Below are 8,433 nucleotides of genomic sequence, written 5' to 3'. Positions count from 1 at the left end.
GTAAAAAAAAAAAAAAAAAAAAGAAAAAAAGAAAAAAAAGCGAAAACAAAATCTTAAATAAACATGAGAGCATTAAGACTTCCAGATCAGAGAAATGCTTCAAATTATTTTGTTTGGATTTTTTTAAATGTAAAGCATAAATATGTTGCTTAAATATTTTGTTATTATTTCCATGCTTGAGTTTTGTGCAATATTTTCCATAATGTCCATTGAGCAAGGCAGTGACAAAGAAAACTCATAAGTGAATATTTAATTTAGAAGTGTTAACATTAATGCTTAATAAACAAATTCCCGGCAGTTGTTTTTTTTATTTCACTCCATTTTTTTACATCTTAAAGATATTCACACTTACTTTTTAAATTATTGCTATTTAAGTTTTTAAGATGTTCCTTATTTAAGATGTTCCTTATTTTTTATAGGATAGGTCTTCTCACTTCCTTTTTTTAGAAGAAAAATACTTTTTTTCCTAAGATTAGAAATTTAAACTGTTTAGCTTTCTCTAAAAAATTTTTTTGTTGTTGTATAAAGCCCTCTGCGTTCCTTCCATTCTTTGTATTCCAGTTTTTAGAGTACTTTTTATATTTATGGCCACTACAAAATTTTGCCCACAATTTATGACTCAAAAGAGATCAATAAGTAAGATGTTTTTCAAATGCACATGATAAAATTTTAAGTAGCAATAATGGAACTTTGAATATTAGTAACATTAGACACATATTTAAGATTAAGGAGAATCCTTACAGTTTTTTGCATTTCCACATGAGCTAACAGACAATATTTAGGTAATGTTTTGAAATTGAAAATAGGCTCCAAAACTGCGAATTATTTTTCTGAAACTTAAGTATATGATGTTTATGTAAAATGATACAGAAAGTTAAAATACAGGACACAAGTTTTAGCTTCTCTAAGTTATGATATTGAAAATGACAGTCGGCCAGAGTAAATGAATAGTCCTTATGAAGAATTATTAAATAACAGTTGGATGGATCTTTAGACAGTTGACTCTATTTCAAGATAAGTATTAACCTCATTTTGAGCATAACCATGGTTGCAAGTCTCTAGCACCTTCCTTTTTTAAAAAGTACTAAATACATTAACTTATGATATACTTAGATGATTTTCTTTTCCTCTTTCACTTTAGATTTTCACTGAATATCAGCCTTCTGGCTTACGGTGAAATAGTTTATTAGATTGATTCAAAATGGAGAATGTACTGCTTCCTTAAAATGCCTTTTTCTCATCTATGATGGTGCATATTTACAGGTATCCAGATAAAGAGATTTTGGTTCTTGAAAAGCCACAAACCCTTTAAGTGGTCATGTTTATAAGGTAGTGCCTAAAGCATGCTTGAACATCTGTTATGTGAGAGTTAGCAAGGTTCACTCAGCATAGTTTGTTACTGACTTACAGAGCTCACATCTGGGAATTTAACCTCTTTTTTATTACTACAAAATTAGGCTGCATATTACCCCTATATTATTCATTGACTCAGACGTGTGAGGTACCTTCTAGAAATGTACTGAATTCTCCTGATTTCTGTTGGAGAATTTGACATTGAAAGCACTTTATGCTTTCATCCAATTAGTTTAATCGTACTCAATTCCTATAATACTTCTTTCTGCTTGAGAAACTCTGTCCTGAAATACATTGTGTGCTTTGCAGGAAAAGACCAGTCTATATTGTTAGAGTAAATAATTCTACATAAAGTAAAACAACAATTTTTAAATATTGATGCATAATAAAGATAATTATAGCTACATTTATTGATTCAAATTCAATGCACTATGCTAATCATTTGTATACATGTTGTCATTTGATTCCAGAACAGCCTTAAGAGTTGGATAGTATTATCTCCATTTGACAGATGAAACATCTAAGCCACAAAAACATTAAGTAGATCTGCTCAAGGTCTGTAGGTAATAAAAGGCTCAGATTGAAACCTAAATCTTTTTCACTCTTGATGTTCTGTGTACTATTCTATTCTCCTTATGTGACATTAAATAGGTCCTTTATTTTGATTCATTCATTAGTTTTCCTTAGTCTAATTTTCTTCTTATTCAGTGTTTGGTTCCTACTGTAGCGTTTAGGCTATGAAGTTGATACACAGGGTCAGTATTTCATTTGCTGTTAGATTTTTTAATGTTCCCAATGTGTGGTCATACTTTTTAAATTTGGTTTTTAAAATTTTATAAGTGGTCATGAAATTTTAATTTAATATTAAGTTTGTACTTAATAGAAATCTTTCTGTCAAAAAGTTCTCTGTAGTATTATTTCACATAATTACAGTACTATATCGCTTAATAATTTTTACAGAAGAAAGAGGCCAGGCATTTTATAACATAGGAGTAAATTACAAGTCTACCTTGGAAAATATGGGGAAATCAGTATTTCTGCCTTCAAAAACACACTATTTTAATGTCATAAGTTTGCCAGTTCTGTTAATTATTTAATGCATAATTAAATCGGTAGTTTTTAAATCGCTAATGCTGGACTGAAAATATAGGGGGAAACATACTCAGTGTATCAGCAATAGGTACTCATTTCATGTAATCAGAAATTGCATGTTTAATATTTTAAAAATTGCCTTAACTCCTAACTTTTATTCTTACCACTGACCAGCCCTTTCTCTTTCCAAATTTAGGGGGGAAACAACTCCTCAAGTGTATATGGGAGAGAAACCTGACCCATTAGATTGTAAGAATTTTAATTGGTGATTTGGAGCAGTTAGGTAATAACCCTGGTTTTTAACAAGACTGATACTTTTGACTATTTGGCCCTGAATACTTTTAACACTGATATTTGGGTGGTGACAGTAAACTTCAGTTCTTGAGATGAATATCACCTGTGGTGGGAGGGGAAAGTAATTAACCATACTTGTTCATTTTCTGAGTGTTTTACATGGTTGCAGTCTGCCTCACCATAGAAAGCCAATTTAAATATGAATATATCACATCATACTCCAAACAGCAAACAGCCTCAGAGGAAAGTCATTTATTCAGAAGGCATAGATTTGTGCTAGACAGCAGTGATGCATTACAAATATATAATTATTTGCACTAATATTTGAGCAGGTGGATGGATTAGAACATGGTCAACATTATGCTGCTGATAACATGTATTTTTCTATATTAATATGTACTGTGCAACATGTATTAAAATTGTCAATAATTCATTTTAGCCAAGATACTAATATTTATATTACTATGTTGAAGAAACAGTATCCAACTGAGCCACTTTTAATTTAAAAGTCTGAAACTGGAATTAAGTTTACTTTGAAAAACCACTTAAGTTTATAATCACTAGAAGGTCAGTAAAACCTAGAATTATCAGTGATGGTAACTTAATTGGAAGAAATGTGAAAGGTTAAGATCAGGGGTAGGAATCTGAAATGAGTAAGTTAAGTTTCACTTATTTATAGCTCAGATGAGTGACTTTTCACTATTAGCAATCTTAAATGAAGGAAAAAGTCTTATCCCTTCCAGCATATCTTTATATTAATACTCTAAGTCTGAAGATGGGATGGAATCACTTGTAAGGAATTAATCTCCAATGGTGGATTTTCAAAATTTTTAGATTAAACTTTGAGAGGTAGGAAGCCTTCTTGGTGCCCCTGTAATCTTAAATAGGCAGGTGCCTTTAAGTGAAACGATCCGTTTTTACCTGCCTATCATATTAATCTTTATACTGTGGGTAAATTTGATTCCTTTGAACTCTAGTATTTTGTTGTGGCAGTTTTATCAGACCTGCAGCTTTTTGCTGTAGAGAATAGTATCCACACAGAATCTAGACACTGCTGACCTAAGAGAACTGTGAAACTACCTCTAAGTATATTGTTTGCAAATGTTGTGTGCTATTTAGAGGATTCACATGAATTTATATGAAAATACTTTAGAAGGAGTAATACTAAGTGCCTCTATATTAGGATTCTTCAGTAAAATGTATTTTCATTTTTTGCCACAAGGGGGAGAAGTTATTTTTATAATAATACCTACATTTTTGTTTGGTTTAAAAAAAAATAGAACTCACATTGTTTTTCCTCTACTGAACAGCACCAACAAACATTATCGCTATCCTAACAGAAGTGTGTGTGTGTGTGTGTGTGTGTGTGTGTGTGTGTGTGTGTGTGTGTGTGTGTGTTGTAAGTAGGATTCTGAAAGTCATGTGAAAAATTTCGGGGTCAATTAATGACGAAACTTTTAAAACCGTTTTGAAGAACCTGTATGTGCACAGCGGACACAGGAATTGGGACAAACTTCATCATAATTAAAATTATGTTTTTTGGAGTTCTATATCTCATTGAATTACTTTACCAGCTCTTTAAGAATAATCTGTTGATTAGTTCACTGCATTCTGCTTTTTAAAGGAACAATTTTGAAACAATCTCAAACTTACAGAAAGGTTGTAAATACTGTACAAATAAAATATTTCTGCTTTGAGAGTAAGCTGCTGTCATGATGCCGCATCACCCTCCAGTACTTTTACATTTCCAAAAAGAGAGAAGTCTCCTATGTAACCACAATGCAACCATCAAAAGTAGGAAATTAGAGAAAATAGCACTGGCATATTACTCCCTCAGACCCTATCCAATTTTCACTAATTGTCCCAATAAATGTTTTATAAAGATCCAGTTCAAAATCACATGTAGCCTTACGTTGCAGAATCTCTTGTTTCTTTGGCTCTGGAACAGTTCCTTAGTCTTTCCTTGACTTTTGCTACTCTCGACTCTTGTAAATTACAGGCCAGTTAGTTTGTAAAATGTCCCTCAATTTGGATTTCTCTCTTTCCTTGTGATTAGATTCTAGTTGAATGTCTTTTGTTGTAATATTACTGAACTGATTCTGTGTTTTCATTGCCTTCTGTCAGGTAGTGCACAATTTCATTTTGCCCCATTTCTGATGATGTTCATTTTGATTACTTGCTTACCTTTCAGGCTTTTCCACTGTAAAGTTACTGGATTTTTCTTTGTAAATATTTTTTGGGGAAGTAGTTGAAGCTTTGTATATATCCTGCTCCTAATCAAACTTCCACTTTATTAATGTCAGTATGAATTCATGGTTGTATTTTTTATTTTTTAAATATTTTATTTATCTTTTGAGAGAGAGAGCATGAGCAGGGGAGGGGCAGAGAAGGAGGGAGGAGAAGAGGATCCAGAGCAGGCTCTGCACTGACAGGCTGACAGCAGTGAGCCCTAGGCAGAGCTCAGACTCCCAAACTGCAAGATCATGACCTGAGCTGAAGTGGGGTGCCCAGCCAATTCAGTCAGCCAGGCACCCCCAATAGGTCAATCGGTTATAATCTGTTACTCCAAATTGTTCCACGTTTGGACAGTGTGAGCCCTTTCACATTGGCTCCTATGCCCTTTTGATATATTGCCATCATTTTTTAAAGCACTTTCTTACTTTTAGGCACACAGGTTTTCAAAACTCATCTTGTACTGCCTTTGCCCCAGCCTTAGAATCAGCTATTTCTCTACCATTTGGTGGGGATTGGTATTTAGAAGCCATGATTTGTGCGTGAGGTGTGCTTATCATGACCGAGGTGTCATTACTACTACTTCTCAGGAGACAATGCTCTGGGGCTTTATGTGTGTTTATATCATCACATATTATGTTTTTTAAATTTACATACACTCTACTTTGTGACACCTTTCTCCACTTGAGCTCCAACACCCCATACTGGGTTTCTCCTACTCAAGAGGAGGCCTACCTTACCCCATTCAGCCACCAAAGTTTTGGCTTTAGGACAAAGGGGAATGAAAAATGGTCACTACAGAAAGCATGTAAAGATTCTAAATAAAAATTACTCATAACTTCATCACTCAGAAACAGTTCTCTTTTGGTGTGTTTTCTTTTACTATAGTGAGCAAATTAGTAAGGCCAAATTGAGAAAGGTTAAAGTATTTATGCCAAAATGTGACACATCTTGAAGAAATTAAATTTGAAGTGCATGCATATGCTTATGTTTTTCTCTATCTTTTGCTACTGTGAGTAGTTGCTAGTTAATAGAGTATATCAGAAAAACTGTGAATGCAAATTTGACCATTGATGACTGAATACCAGTGGGATATTTTTACGAATAAAATTCAGAGGAAAAATGATCATACAATTGTCATTTCATAGGCCAAAATAAAAATACATTTAACTAAGATAGACTTTATGTGAGAAAAGAGTTGATATCTGGGATGAATTTAATAGATGTTACAATAAACTTCATGTGAAATGGGAGTCTGTACATGAACAAATTAGCTCTCAGTTTCCTTGTTAGGTCTCTATGATTACTAAAATTCTATAATTCTAAATATAAGAAGACGCAAGCATTCTATTAAGAGCTTATAGTGATGTCAGAAATAGATTAGTTCAAGAAGTCACCTCTGCACCCAACTGAGAATATGTAAGATCCAAACCCTCCCCTAATGCTACCAGCATGCAATGACCATATACCGTTGTGATGAAGACCTAAGGCTCTTGATCAGACAAACAGCAGATAGCGTCTTGGCTTTGTTACTTATTAGTTCTGTGACCTTGTACAGATGTTGTGAAGTGGGGAGAAAAGACCTTTGTGATCATTTTTTAGTCTCACCATTGTTATGAGGCTTTTTAAGAAATTTTTTATGTCTTTATTTTGAGAGACAGCAAGTGGGGGAGGGGCAGTGAGAGAGGGAGACACAGAATCCGAAGCAGACTCCAGGCTCTGAGCTGTCAGCATGGAGCCTGATGCAGGGCTCGAACCCACAGACTGTGAGATCATGACCTGAGCCGAAGTTGGACACTTAACTGACTGAGCCACCGAGGCGCCCCTGTGAGCCTTAAAGGGTTTTCTAATCCTTTGGGTGATCATTCATTCATTCTTCATCTGATGAACGTTGAAATTCTGTTTTTTGCCAGGTACTGCATTGGAAGGTAAAGGTGTTAAAATGAATAAAAAGATCCCGCCCTCAAGAGGCTAGCCCAATGAGAGAATGTATGCAACCAGTCATAGTGTTTTGTAATAAGTACTGTAATAGTAGCATGAGACCAGGTGCTGCAAGAGCTCCAAGGAGCTGGTGATTAAGTTTGTGGGCTGGTAGGGAGGTGAGATAGGTCATTAAAGCTACGAAAGATACCATTTATTAAATACCTACTAAGTCAAGCACCTTGTTAATAAGCACATTTGTTATTTCACTTAATTCTCACACTGCAAAAGTGTTGTTATCCCTATTTTACAAAAGAGGGAACTGAGAAGTTCGATAAATTGACCATGGTTATCTATCTAAAATGCAATAGTCAGAATTCAACCTGTACCCACAAGCTTCCAGAGTCCATGCCTTAACCACTTTATTTCCTCTAAAAAGATTTCACAAAAGAAAGTTAACATTTCAATTGAACTTTAAAAGACAAGGAACATTTCAGGAAATGGGACATGGGAAGGGACATTCCAGGTAGAAGTGACTCGCTTGCAAGGGTGTAGTGCGGGGGAGTCACTGGTATATTCACTGGAGAAGAAGACAACGTGAGTAGAGCTCAAGGTGTGTGGTCTGTCAACAAAAGGCAGGTAAAGCTGGAATACTTGGTTCAAGGTTACCTTATTAAGAATCTTAAATGTTATGCCGATGGTTCAGCTTTATCATGAAGATGACAAAATCAACCATGAATGAGTAAGTAGGTGAATGACATGAACAGCTCTAAAAGGATGACAGGAACGTGCACAGTGGTTCAGAAGGGGAGAAGAGAGCAGAAGCGAGGCCACTGCATTCGTCTGGATGGGGAAAGCCTGAACTAGGGAGTAGCACAAGAATGAAGAGGATGTGATGGATTCAGGAAACACTTGGAAGATGAAACTAATAGAACCTATCTATTGTTGCTTATTGGATGTGGAGGGCAAGGAAGAGAAGGACTCAATGATGATCCCAAGATTCTTAGCTTACATATCTTGGTGAATGCTAACATTTTTAATTTACACAATAATGTATACTATTTTATACATTAGCAAAAGTAAGTGTGGGGGAGAGGAGAAGAGTGCTGGAAGAATATTCTTGCACCAGGAGAACTGGGTTAAGGTAGTATGAAAAATTGAAACTTTTTAATCTGCATTTTTTCAGAAATACTAGAAGTTGTGGCAGAATAAAAAAAAAATCCTTTGGCTTTGAAACATAAGGGAATCATTTTGAAAATTGAGCTTGTTTGATGATTGTATAGTTGTTGAGATTTTGGGTTTTACTTTGGGGGAAAAAAAGCATTTTAGTGTATAGATACATTGGGTAGAATTAACTGGAATGACACCTGTCCCCCACCCTCCCCACTGAAGGCAATCCTTTAGAAAGTTTAAATTGGCAAGTATGTAGATGACTTCCTGTGGTTGGACCACTTACATGTTCAGTAATGAACATGATCTGACCTCAAAAGGTAGGCCTACTGTAGTAATTCCTTTGTAGATTGATTAGGACGTGTATATATA

Source organism: Crocuta crocuta, unplaced genomic scaffold (genome assembly GCF_008692635.1).
Source record: "Crocuta crocuta isolate KB4526 unplaced genomic scaffold, BGI_CrCroc_1.0 scaffold10, whole genome shotgun sequence".
In the NCBI taxonomy this organism is placed as follows: domain Eukaryota; kingdom Metazoa; phylum Chordata; class Mammalia; order Carnivora; family Hyaenidae; genus Crocuta; species Crocuta crocuta.
This window is presented reverse-complemented; position numbering follows the sequence as displayed.